At 51.7% G+C, this 13485-nt stretch overlaps 1 long non-coding RNA gene across 1 annotated transcript; it reads right to left on the bottom strand.

Annotated features, from left to right (window-relative positions):
- Window positions 1–1531: 1531 nt before the first annotated feature.
- Window positions 1532–3787, bottom strand: LOC135185530 (uncharacterized). Its single transcript, XR_010306524.1, has 3 exons — window positions 3703–3787; window positions 1727–1863; window positions 1532–1634 (listed from the first exon to the last, which is right to left on the bottom strand). It is a non-coding gene; the product is annotated as an uncharacterized LOC135185530 (long non-coding RNA).
- Between the last annotated feature and the right edge of the window lie 9698 nt (window positions 3788–13485).

The raw sequence follows: 13485 nt of genomic DNA on the forward strand, positions 1-13485 counted from the left end.
AAGACATCTTCAAGATGTATCAAGTAAATGCTCTTGAAAGAGAGCTTCTGGCGTGGCTGCTTTGGTAAAGATTTCCCTTGGGCGTTCAGGACCCCAATTATCGCACTGCAGACCTCAGAGGCTTTTCAAAGGTTTCTTTTTCTAGTGTTTGTAATTGCCTCCATCTGAGCAGAAGCTCCTGCAGCAGCGCCTGGTCTGTGGAGAGCTGCCTGGATGAAAAGGATCAGAGGAGGAGAGGGGAGGCGAAAAGCAGAGTGCTGGAACACGGCGGTGCCATGCAGGCTGGCAGGGGACGCCCTGCAGAGCCGGAGCGATGCGTTTGGCAGTACCTACACAGCACTGCAAAGCACAGCGCTGCCAGTGCCTGCCGAGTACTGCTGCTGCAGCAAGAGCCACAAAGCCGGCGGCAGCTGCTCCCTGCCTGCCCTGGGGCAGGATGTGTAAGCAGCGTCAGAGCGGCAGGGAGGGCTCCCTGCCGCTGGCCTGAGAGGTGGCAAACCTAAAGGCTTGGATTTCTGAGTGTCTGCTGTGGCAAGGGAAGTGCCACACAGGAGTAGACTGTTATCACAGAACTGTCAGGGCTGGAAGGGACCTCAAGGATCATCCAGTTCCACCACCCCCTGCCATGGGCAGGGACACCTCACACTAGGTCAGGTTGCCCAGAGCCACATCCAGCCTGGCCTTAAAAACACCCAGGGATGAGGCTTCCATTACCTCCCTGGGCAACCTGTGCCAGTGTCTCAGCAACCTCATGGGGAAGAACTTCTTCCTAACACCTAATCTTAATCTTCCCTCTAGGTAGAGGAGCAAAGAGCAGGAGTTTAACCCATAGCACAAAGAGCCTGGAGGAGAGAGTAGGTTTCGTTTACAGCAGGAAGCAGAGGGTGTAGCCCAAGGCATCTCTGGAGCTGGGGAGATCTGGGCCCAGCTGTCTTGAACAGCAAAGACAGAAGTGATCCTGCTGTGACAGAGACAGAAGGGAGCAGATCATATCCAAAGGCTGCTCCTAGTCTGATTTTGCCATGCAAGTTATTTCCTTGTTCTGCAGTTTGTTTTGTGTGTACACCTCACCTCTATGCTGCCTTTAAACCTAAGCAGTGTCCAGTGCCAGCACAGTTGTTTGGTCCAGTTAACATGAACTGGATTGTAGAACTGGGATGCAGAGTCTGGTAATGCAAAATCAAAGCACAAAAGCTCAGCACTACCCCAGCGTGAATCTCGCTGCAGAATGGATTCCTCAGCCTCTAGCCTCGAGGAGCTTGCTCTGTTCAGTTTCAGCAGCTCTTGGAGCTCTTGTACCTATAGTTAATTAATAAGATTTGCTGTTAAAGATACTGAGAAAAGACTGGCAGGAGTTGATTTAGTCCAACATGATGCAAGCTTGTCACAGAGCTATTCCTAAAAAGCATGATGCTGGGATAGCAGAGCAGCCAGAGACAGGCTCTGCAGTACCAGGGCAGCTGGTGGGCTGCTGCTCTGCTAACAGAGGTCTGCTCCAGGCAAGCTTTGGTTGGAAAGGAGGCCAGCACAAGTGAGAGTGGAAATGCCTGTGCAGGTGCTTCAAACAGCAATGAGAAGATTACTGAGTGCTGCCTCTGTGCCTCAGATAGCCACTTTGGATGAACTGAAGGGTCCTGGAAAAAGATGAGAGAGGAGAAGGGAAGGAAAGGAAGATGCTGTGTTTTCAGGAAGAAGTATCCCAGTGCCTTCATGGAGTCAGAAGTACCTGCAGAAGCCTTTGCCAGTGTAAAGTGCAGGTCTTGATTCCAAATGCATGCAAAGCCATTCAGGTTCAGCAATAGGCTGTCCAGTTCCAGAGCTCAGAGCAGGCCTGCTGAGGTAGCTTGTTTGAAAGCAATGGCTCTAGTGTAGCTACAGATCTCTCTACATCTGTGTGTTTCGTGGCTTACAACTGCCTTACAGGTAGGGAGGATAGGAAATGCTACTCTAGTTCCAGACCTCCTCAGTGGCTTGACAAACATTGCTACCAGTGCTGTGCACCTCCGACAGATGTGCTGTGAGGAGAAACTCTGGTGAGTTTTGGCAGTCTGGGTAAGTCTTGGCAGCAGACATGTTCTGGCTGTGAGCAATGGCAGCCTTTCACATCGGGGTGAAACAAGAGACACTTCAAACACTGAAGAACAATAAACTGAGCCAGCCTGAAACACCCAATGAGGAGCAGTTCAGGAGTTAAACAAGGCAATGGGAAAGGCGAAGTGAAATCCCCAGGCGCTTCAGGGAGAGCAGGGGAGATAACTGCAGTGCCTGGGCCTTGGCTGCCCAGGCCCAGGGAGAGAAGCTTTCTTTCCATTCAGACGTTCTGTCTGACCCCTGGGGCTGGGTGCTTGCTCTATGTCGGTTTTGAGCAAAGAAAGTTCTCTCTGGTGGTGGAACACTGCATGAGCTCTGGTACTCAGCTGCCATCTGGTGCAGCCTACCTGCACAGAGAGCAGCCAGGTGTGAGTCCCAGCAGCATCATTCAGCCCAGTGTCACTGGAGCTGACTGACTCCTGCTGTTTCACAGGAAATACAGCCAGAAACAGACAACAAAAATCCAATGCAACAGGACAGGAAGAAACTCCAAATCAGAGTCACCAGATCCAGAGCGTGACTTGTTCTGGTACATGAGGGAGGCAGTCCTGCTGCCAGAGACACCAACTAGCTAGCTTATTTTGCCAGTAAAGAAGGAGTGAGGGGCCCAGACTTGAACACAGTAATCAAGGTTAGGGCACACCTTGAGTACTGTGTCCATTGCAGAGAGATGTTGAGGTGCTGGAAGGTGTCGAGAGAAGGGCAGCAAGGCTGGGGAGGGGCCAGGAGCACAGCCCTGTGAGGAGAGGCTGAGGGAGCTGGGGGTGTGCAGCCTGCAGCAGAGGAGGCCCAGGGCAGAGCTCATTGCTGTCTGCAGCTCCCTGAAGAGAGGTTGTGGCCAGGTTGGGTTGGTCTCTGCTGCCAGGCAAACAGCAACAGAACAAGAAGACACAGCCTCAAGCTGTGCCAGGGCAGGTCCAGGCTGGATGTTAGGAAGAAGTTCTTCACAGCAAGAGTGATTGGCATTGGAATGGGCTGCCCAGGGAGGTGGTGGAGTCCCTATCTCTGGAGGTGTTGAAGAGGAGGCTGCATGTGGCACTTAGTGCCAGAGGTTAGTTAATTAGAAGGGTTAGGTGACAGGTTGGACTCGATGATCTCAGAGGTCTTTTCCACCATGGTTTATTCTGTGATTCACTGGCAGTCCACCTGTTTCTAAGCCAAGACTATCTTATATCACCTCTTGTGTCATGCTTGAGTGAGAGTTCACCATCACTGAAGTTACGCTGATAGAATCATAGAATCACAGAATCAAGCAGGTTGGAAGAGACCTCCAAGATCATCCAGTCCAACCTATCCCCCAGCCCTATCCAGTCAACCAGACCATGGCACTAAGTGCCTCAGCCAGGCTTTTCTTGAAAACCTCCACTGAAAATGAAATCTTTGCTTTTGGACTGTGCAGTGCTTCTTTACAAGTCTGTCCAAAGGTTAGCTGCAGGGCTGTGATGAGCCCTCAGCTCTCTTGGATGCCACTATGGCATTAGTGCCTGCACTGATGAAAAGTTAACCAATTGCTAAGGTAAAATCAATCCTGAAATCACAGCATGGTAGCCATGGCAATAGGAACTCAGCTTCTAATCTACACTATAAAGAAAATGGTCTTTTTTTCTTTACCTTGCCACATGCTGGCTTTGGTCTTGGGGGAAGGTTGTCATTTCTGTTTGCTCTGGCTCCACCTTTTCCTTCTGTTTGTGTTATGCCTAAAACAGGGACAACTAAATTGTGATGGGTCCTTCCAATTATGCAAGAAGAACATTGATAGCAGTGATATGCTCAGCCTTTCCAGGAAGGAGGTGGTACAGCTTATCAGGCTGCATGAAGAGAGTATTGCAACTGCTCCTGCTATCCTTGTATTGTGTGAAAGGTCTGAAATGATCATGATTCAATATGGCTGTAACATTAGAGATGCAGCAACACTCTGAAAGCAGTGAGAGCCTAGCACCAACTTCACTTGTGATCATAACACTGGCACCAGGGCTTCTTAATCAATTGAATACGCAATTAAGGTAAAGGTATACAACTTCAAATTGGCAATGCACAAGATAAAGCACCCTCACCCTGAGGGGACTGACTTCAGCTTCCTCACAGTCATCACTTTCAAAGCTGCCCAACATGCTCTTTTTCAGTTTCACTCTTCTTGCTAATAGTAACTGCACACAGCTAGCCAGATGGGTAGAATAAACCTTCTGTCCTGTACAGCTGAGAAAAAAGTGTTTGGAAAAAGTCAAGTCTTGATGAGAATCCTTTCCTTTGCTCTGATGCTGGTCCTTTCCTCTGTCCCTATGCTGGTCCTTTCCTCTGTCCCTATGCTGGTCCTTTCCTTTGTCCCTATGCTGGTCCTTTCCTTTGTCCCTATGCTGGTCCTTTCCTCTGTCCCTATGCTGATCCTTTCCTTTGTCCCGATGCTGGTGCTTTCCTTGTCCCTATGCTGGTCCTTTCCTTTGTCCTGATGCTGGTCCTTTCCTCTGTCCCGATGCTGGTCCTTTCCTCTGTCCCTATGCTGGTCCTTTCCTCTGTCCCTATGCTCGTCCTTTCCTTTGTCCCTATGCTGATCCTTTCCTTTGTCCCGATGCTGGTCCTTTCCTTTGTCCCTATGCTGATCCTTTCCTTTGTCCCGATGCTGGTCCTTTCCTCTGTCCCGATGCTGGTCCTTTCCTTTGTCCCGATGCTGGTCCTTTCCTTTGTCCCTATGCTGATCCTTTCCTTTGTCCCGATGCTGGTGCTTTCCTTGTCCCTATGCTGGTCCTTTCCTTTGTCCCTATGCTGATCCTTTCCTTTGTCCCGATGCTGGTGCTTTCCTTGTCCCTATGCTGATCCTTTCCTTTGTCCCTATGCTGATCCTTTCCTTTGTCCCGATGCTGGTGCTTTCCTTGTCCCTATGCTGGTCCTTTCCTTTGTCCTGATGCTAGACCTTTCCTTTCCAGGGAGTCAAGGCCAGACTTGGCAGCTAAAGCAGTTAGAAAGTTGGGGTAAAGCACAAGGTTATTGCCCAGCTCTAGCTCTCTGCTTCCTTACACTCTGAACTCCACCAGAATGCTTTTTTGAGCACCAAAAATAGACACATAGACCAAATAATGCGGAAGGCTCTGCCAGCCAATGGCACTGAATGTCAGTGTTGCCATACATGCAGCAGCTGGCATCTCCTGTTAATATTTCAATTAGCAAAAGGAAGGGTAGTTATAAATATTTCTGTGCACTTTGAGAACTTGCAGCAGAGAGGTGTTGCTGGAGAAGAGTTCTCCTTTCTGACATAGCCTGGATAGCTCTTGCCACAGCAGGTGGTCAGGATGCGGCATGGGCACTGCTCAGTCCTGTGTCCACATTGCAGACAAGATCCCAGCGCTGGCTGCAGCTAAGATGTGGGATTGAATCCCATTTTAGGCTCTCCTTCTGGTTGCTTATAACTTTGCAAAGCTGTAAATACTCTCAAGTGCAGGTTAGGAGGTGATCTGCTGGAGAGGAGCCCTGTGGAATAGAACCTGGGAGTGCTGATGGGCAGCAAGTTCTGCGTGGGCAGCAATGTGCCCTGGTGGCCAAGAAGGCCAATAGAGTCCTGGCGGGCATTAAGAGGAGTGTGGCCAGCAGGGCAAGGAAAGTTCTTCTCCCCCTCTCCTCTACCCTGCTGAGGCCCCACCTGGATTATTCTATCCATTTCTGGGCTTCCAGTTCAGGAGGGACAGGGATCTGCCAGAGACAGTCCAAGGGAGGGCTACAAGGATGCTGAAGGGACCGCAGCACTGCCTGAGGAGGAGAGGCTGAGCCCTGGGGCTGCTTAGGCTGCAGAGGAGAAGGCTGAGAGGGGATCTGGGCAATGTCTGTCAAGAGCTGAGGGCTGGGGGGTCAGCAAGGAAGGCACAGGCACAGCCTCTGCTCACTTGTGCCCTGCCACAGGACAAGGGCCAAGGGATGAGAACTGCAGCACAGGAAAATCCACCTCAGCATGAGGGAGAACTTCTTGACTGTGAGGGTGCCAGAGCCCTGGCACAGGCTGCCCAGAGAGGCTGTGCAATCTCTTCTGGAGCCTTTCCAGGCCTGTCTGGATGTGTTCCTGTGTGACCTGTGCTGGATTCTCTGGTCCTGCTGTGGCAGAGAGGATGGACTTCAAGCTCCTTTCCAGCCCTTACCATCCTGGGAGCCTGTGACCCTGTGAGTTCAGCCAAAAGCTCTCTGCAGAAAGCTGAGTCTCTCACACAAGTCAATTCATTTGAGGGGCTGAAAACTTCTCTTGCCCTACACGGGAGCACAGGGCAGGCAGAGAGCTCCACTCCTGTGGGTCAGACTTGCTGCCCAAATTGTATGCTGAAAGGTCATTTGGCCTGGGGTCAGCAGGGGTTTAACAAAATTTAGTTTCTAAATGCCCTGACAATTTCCATCCTAATATGCACACCAGGCAGGTGTGAGTAAAGGAAGAGCCTGCAGGTAAGTGACAGATGAGACAAAGAGGTAAAGGAACGACAGTGGGTGGGAAGGGGACAGTATGGGTCTGATGGGAAAGGGACAACTTACTAGTGATGAGTGACCCAGACAGGGGGAAGATGCAGAGTCAGCAGGCAACCAGAGAGGAAAGCAGCCTGGGAGAGAGCCTGAAACTGGAGACTAGGATTGCCTGTAGGAAGAGAACAAAGCAGCCTCACGTCCTAGGGAAGCTTCACCTTTGGCTTTCCAACTGCTCATGTCATGACTTCAACACGGAGCACAGCAGCAGCACCTGGACCTTGGGCCAGCCCAGGGAAGCTCTGTCCGTGCAGCACTCATGGAGTTCTCTTGCCTGGGTTTTCTTCTCCCTTTTACCAGAATAGTTGTGCTGCCTCCCCCCACTTAAGAAAATCACACAGACTAGACTCAGCTGGCTGGAAGTGAAGGAATGGAGCTGTATTTACAGCTCAGCACAAGACACAGGCATACACACAGATATTTACAGTTAAATGCAAGTTACAAGCAACACAGAAACACAATACCCCTCCCAGAAATCCCCCCCAGGGGGGGTCCCGATCCAAACCCCCTTCCCCCTCCCTCTTTCCCTCTCTTCAGAAATAACCTGATCACAGAATCATGCAATCATAGAATCAGCCAGGGTGGAAGAGAGCTCCAAACGCAGCCAGCCCAACCTAGCACCCAGCCCTGGCCAACCACCCAGACCATGGCACTAAGTGCCCCAGCCAGGCTCTGCTTGAACACCTCTGGGGACGGCAACTCCACCACCTCCCTGGGCAGCCCATTCCAATGCCAATCACTCTCTCTGACAACAACTTCCTCCTAACATCCAGCCTAGACCTCCCCTGGCACACCCTGAGGCTGTGTCCCCTTGTTCTGTTGCTGGTTGCCTGGCTGGGCTGTAGCCCAACCCCACCTGGCTACAGCCTCCCTTCAGGGGGCTGCAGGCAGCAATGAGCTCTGCCCTGAGCCTCCTCTGCTGCAGGCTGCACCCCCTCAGCTCCCTCAGCCTCTCCTCACAGGGCTGTGCTCCAGGCCCCTCCCCAGCCTTGCTGCCCTTCTCTCAACACCTTCCAGGTATATCAACTGCAGTATGTCTCACATGGTAAACCTGGGGATCTGAGGTGAGATGTGAGAAAGGCGACACGGAGGTCAGAAGAAAAAAAGGTCAGATTAGAGTTAAGGCCAAGACAGCCACAGAGAGTGCAGGAGAGAAGGCACAGCCAGAAGTGAGAGCTGACTGAGCAGTGTGTGAGAAGTGAGTCTCTTGTCTATATTTTGCCCAGTTGTGTTTCTCAGCAGAAGAATGGTGATACAGGGCACTACTGGGATTTTTTTTCTTTCCTCTCACACCTAAGGATTCAATTTCTCTTAGTAAAATGTTCCACTTAGCCTCAAACTAGCACAGTCTTAAAACCAGAGCTGGAACATGAGCTCCCTCCTGCTGTTGCTTAGCTCTTCCCAGCAACTCCCCTCCTCGATGGGGAGCACTGCTCCCTGCTTCCTGTTCCCCTGCTCCCTTCCCCCTCTGCTGGGTTTGCAGTGTAAAGGAGCGTGTGGGCCTTTCTGTGCTGAGAACTAATGCAGAGGTGTTAGACATCCTGTCAGCATGGTTTGAAGGAGGGTGCCAGCCTTTCCAGAAGGAGAAGGAAACAGCAGGAGAGGGCATTTTAAGGCAAGTTTAATTACAATAGCCAGGCCGCTCAGCGCTGTCAGAGTGTGAGTTGCAGCTCCCTGTTTATGATACACCTGCCAGGAGGAGTTTCAGCTGCCTTGAGATGTGTGTCTAATAACTGGTGCCAGTCCCTGAAGGCACAGGCATTCTGCTCCAAATCCCCTCCCACTGCCACGCACCCAGGTTTTACTGGGCTCTGGGAGCAGAGCGACAAACCCTCCAACGAGAGTGAGACGGCGAAGCAAGGCAAACGAAGAGCTTTACCAAGCAGCCTGGGCAGCGGCAAGGCTAAATGCTTCTGCGCTCGGAGACCCACAGCAGCGCTCTCCTCTGCTCACTGGGGCTGGCGCTCTGCGGCTGGGGCAGCGGCAGCAACCTTCGGCGGGCGGGCGGGCGAAGATTGGCTGGGAGCAGAGGACTAGAGCCAGCGGCTGGCGCTGGCCGCAGTTCTTCAGCAGCCTTCGCCACCGCTCGGGATTGGGGTTTTTCGCATTAAATCACCTGACTTTGGAATGCATCAGTAGTAGTCAGTTTGCTGGGTGGCAGGGTGGGTTTTCATGCCCGTGAGTAGCATGTCTCAGTCTCCCAGGCCGGTTTTAGCGCAGCTATAATAGCTCCTGCCGAGTCTCAAAATACTTTATAGCTGGAAGCTGGGCTGGGTTTTCTCTCTTTCCCTCTCAGCTTTTTCACTATCAAGACTCTGGCAGGAGCACCTCCCAGGCGTGTTGCTGTAGAACGTCTGGTGGGTGCCTGACAGTCTTCAGCTGTGTCTGTTGCTGTAGGAGTGCTGGGCAGCAGCTTTGGACTCTGTTGACTGCCTCCCAGTCATCAAATCTGCTGCTAAATTTAGGTGCAGGCTATCAGCAGCACTACTCCCTTGCAGGGTTAGCTACTACACGAGAGATGCTACAGCAGTTGTATGATTGAGTGAGCACTCAGGAGCTACTCTCCGAGATCCTGCAGTGGGCTTTGCTTAGTTTGAACCCTGCTCTAATTCACAGGGAACATCTTCTGCCAAGATCCCAGCGGTGTAACCCACAGCTTAAAGGATGACCTCAGCATCAGGGTCAGCTAAAGCTCTCAAAAACAAATGAGGAGCTGGAGCAGGTCCAGAGAAGGGCAACAAAGCTGGGGAAGGGTCTGGGAAACAGGGCTGGGGAGGAGCAGCTGAGGGAGCTGGGGGTGAGCGGCCTGGAGAAGAGGAGGCTGAGGGAGACCTCAGTGCTTTCTGCAGCTCCCTGAGAGGAGGCTGCAGTGTGGTGGGGGTTGGGCTCTGCTGTCTAGTCTCATGTCATAGGAGAGGACATGGCCTGGAATTGTGCCAGGGGAGGGCTAGGTTGGAGAGGAGGAAAAAGGTCTTTGCTGTAAGAGTCAAGGGTTGGAAGAGGCTGCCCAGGGAGGTGGTGGAGTCCCCATCCCAGGAGGTGTTCAAGAAACCTGTGGCCATGGCATGTGGGGACATGGTTCAGTGGCCATGGTGGTGCTGGGTGGTTGGTTGGACTGGATGGTCTCAGAGGTCTCTTCATACCAAAGCAATTCTATGATCCTGCGATTCTACTTTATAGCTCAGGGCTGAAAAGAAAAAGGAGGGATGGAAATGGATGATTCTTCCCGCAGAGCTACTCCGCCAGCATTGCTGGAACTTGGAGCCCATAGTGCATGAAGAAAACCAGGCCTGAGCTGTAAACTGGTTGCCCTTCCCCTTCCTTCCCTTCCCCTCCCCTCCCCCATATTCAAGCACAGATTATTGTTAAACACCGAAAGCCATTTTCAGGCCTCTGGAGGAGACAGCTAATTTCTGGGAGTACCAAGGTAACATGGAGTGGTTTTGAGCCCTCCTGGCAATCAAGGCAGTCCTTTGGTTTAGATACTCAAACGCTTACGCGGGAGCCTACTCTCGGGTGCACCCAGCTGGTAGTGCTGGGCACACATCCTCGGCCTGAAGGGGACGATCAGAGAATGGGAAAGAGAAACATGCATTTCTCTGTCGTTCTGCCACTGCCGGTTCCTGCCCGTTCATGTCATTACTGAGCACTCATCTACACTGGCTCTGGTCTCCAGCAAGAGAGATCCCTGAGAGCAGGAAGCCCTCTTGCCATGGGGCTGTGCAGCTCAGCTGCCAGTGCAAGGAGAACCCTAAGGGAAACTAAAGCCTCTTTGCACAAGTCACCAGACCTTCAGCTGCAAGCCTGCAAGCACTTTGTTACCTAAACCAAGCAGTGTCTAGGAACACTCAGCCTGAACTTCCTGGTGCAAGCAGCCCTCTGGAGGAAGGAACAGGTAGGCATGTGCTGAACGTCACCAACCCCCAGCCTTGTTCTCTGGTCGCCTTCATAAATCAAAAGCTAAGCTGCCTCTGCTTAACCATGGAGCACCCTGAGTCCTGTGTCCACACCTTGAGTGCTGTGTCCAGCTCTGGGCTCCTCAATTCAAGAGAGATGTCAAGGTGCTTGGACTTGTCCAGAGAAGGGCAGCAGGGCTGGGGAGGGGCCTGGAGCACAGCCCTGTGAGGAGAGGCTGAGGGAGCTGGGGGTGTGCAGCCTGCAGCAGAGGAGGCTCAGGGTAGAGCTCATTGCTCTCTATAACTATCTGAAAGGAGTTTGTAGCCAGATGGGGTTGGGCTCTGCTGCCAGGTGCCCAGGGACACAGTCTCAAGCTGTGCCAGGGCAGGTTGGGGCTGGATGTTAGGAGAAAGTTGTTGCCAGAGAGAGTGATTGACCAATGCTGCCCAGGGAGGTGGTGGAGTCCCCATCCCTGGGGGTGTTGAAGAGGTGTCTGGCTGGGGCACTTAGTGCCATGGGTTAGTTACTCAGAAGGTGTTAGGTGGTAGGTTGGAATGGATGATCTTAAAAGTCTTTTCCAATGTGGTTAATTCTGTGATTCTGTGAGCACCCCTGGGCAGAGCCAGCACTCAGCTTTTCCTGAGCTCAGGACATCATTTCAGGGCACTGGTGCCAGGCAGTGCCACGGGGCCAGCCATATGATTCCAGGATGATTCCTGAGTGAGGGTGGAGGGACTGCTGGGGAGACCTGGGCCCAGGCTGCCTCTCTGGGACTTGCTGACCTATGCTGCATGGAGCCACTGGGAATGCTTGAGCCCAGTCCCAGCAGACATGGAGGCTGTGCAAAGAGAATCCTCTGACTTGCTGTGGTGGGCTCATTCTGCACTAGAGGCAAAAGCTGAGAAACCAGGTGCTGGGCCTGAGCGTGATAAGGGTTGGACGATGGCTGCAGACTCACTGGGGCACAGTGCCTGGTGCAGCAGGGGCTGCCTCAGCCCCTCAAAGCACCCCCTGGCTGTTTTACAAGGTTTGCAGGATGGGGAAGTGAAAATCTGAGAAGTGGTTGGAGGGGGAAGGGGAAAAAGAGAGAGGCAGAGAGGAAACGATGATTGCAGGTGGTATAGGAGGCATCAATGGGGGCAGAAGTCAGACCAAAGCCCCTAGAGAGGTGAATTTGGAAAGGGTGAAGCAGTGCAATGCATGAAGAAGAAACAGGCAGGAGTGACCTGAATGCCTGCACCTCTCTCGTGGTGAATTGCTAGATCTTAGCTAGATGTTTTGGTTACTACAGGAGCATAAGCTTAAGGTTCCAGAGCAAAAACCTGTTGCTTTGCATAGTCAATCAGTTAAGTCCAGGAGCAACCACTGCCTTGCCGCATTCCAAGATGGAACAGGCAGGACAATGTCAGAGGTGTCGATGCCAGGGGTCCGCAGAAGGCTGTGGAGCTGCTCAGTTGTGCCTGCACTTGCAGTACTTGGTCACTTGAAAATTGCTGCTGAAGAGACATTTACTTAAAGGTTGATATTTGAAATAACAGTCACCAGCTTTACAGGCACTGACTTGTCCCAGTTAATAACTGTGCCAGGGAAGTGGAAGGCTTTTCTAACAGCCAGCTTCTCAACATTGACATGCCAACAAGCTACTCACAGAATAAGGAGTTACCAGTAGGCAACGGCTAAATACAAAATCATACAGCCTGGCTTTAGATCAGCTTAAAATATGTTTAATTAAATGAAGCAAAACCTCTTATTTCTTCCAATTTATCCAAAGGTTTCATGGACTTCATCTGAGCTGATTCGAATCCCTATGAACCTGCTTTAAATACAACTAAGAAATGCCTGCAGGTTGGCAGAGTCTTGTATCTGCCAGCAGCAGAAGGTCACAAATGAACCTGTGAGATGCCTGTGACTGGAGCTCAGCTGAGCAAGCAGGAGGATTTTCCATTATGCAGTAAGGTGGACATATGTCTGCTTGTCTGGGTAGGAGCCGTGGCCCTCAGGACCCTGAAAATGAGGTGGAGTAGCAGCAGTGCAGACATCTGCACGTGCCTGATGCCTCCTTTTGTATGCTCATGGCTTTTAATCACAGCAAATGAGAATCACAGAATGTTAGGGGTTGGAAGGGACCTGCAGAGATCATTCAGTCCAACCCCCCCTGCCAGAGCAGAATCACCCAGGGCAGGGCACACAGAACACAACCAGGTGGGGTTGGAAAGGCTCCAGAGAAGGAGATTCCACAACCTCTCTGTGCAGCCTGCTCCAGGGCTCAAAAAACTGCATCTGAAAGAGCATTGGACCTTGCAATGAAATACCCATGGAATCATAGAATACCAGGTTGGAAGAGACTCCAAGGATCACTTGGTCCAACCTTTCTTGGTTGAAATGATCTGGCCCAGCACCCTGTCAAGCTGTCTTAGAACTGCCCTATGCAGGGGAATCCTCTGCTTCCCTTGGGAGATGGTCATAGAGTCACAGAATTGTTTGGGTCTGAGATCACTGAGTACAACCATTGAGAGCTCTGATCAAGACTGGAAAGGACCTTTGAGATCACCAAGCCATTTCCCCCACTCCACCAAGCCTGTCACCACACTATGTCCCCAGGCACCACACCTAGATGGGTTTTAAACACATCCAGGGATGGCAACTCAACCACTTCCCTGGGCAGCCTCTGCCAGTGCCTGACAACCCTTTTCCTGAAAAGATGATTCCTAATATCCAGCCTAAACCTCCCCTGGAGCAGTTTGAGGCCATTCCTTCTTGTTCTATCTCTTGTGAGAAGAGCCCAGGGCCTGCCTCTGCACAACCTCCTTTCAGGTAGCTGTAGAGAGCAGTGAGGGCTCCCCTTAGCCCTCAAAGCAGACAGAGTCTCCACAGTAAGAAAGCAGTAAGGCTTGGAGAAAATTACCCTTTTTTTTCTCCTTTCATTTTGTTGATTTTTTCACACTTAGCATTTTCTGTGACTGCTTAGGTTTGTGAGAAGAGCCAACCTCTCCTTATTAAAAATAC

This window comes from Pogoniulus pusillus, chromosome 23 (genome assembly GCF_015220805.1).
Source record: "Pogoniulus pusillus isolate bPogPus1 chromosome 23, bPogPus1.pri, whole genome shotgun sequence".
NCBI lineage: Eukaryota > Metazoa > Chordata > Aves > Piciformes > Lybiidae > Pogoniulus > Pogoniulus pusillus.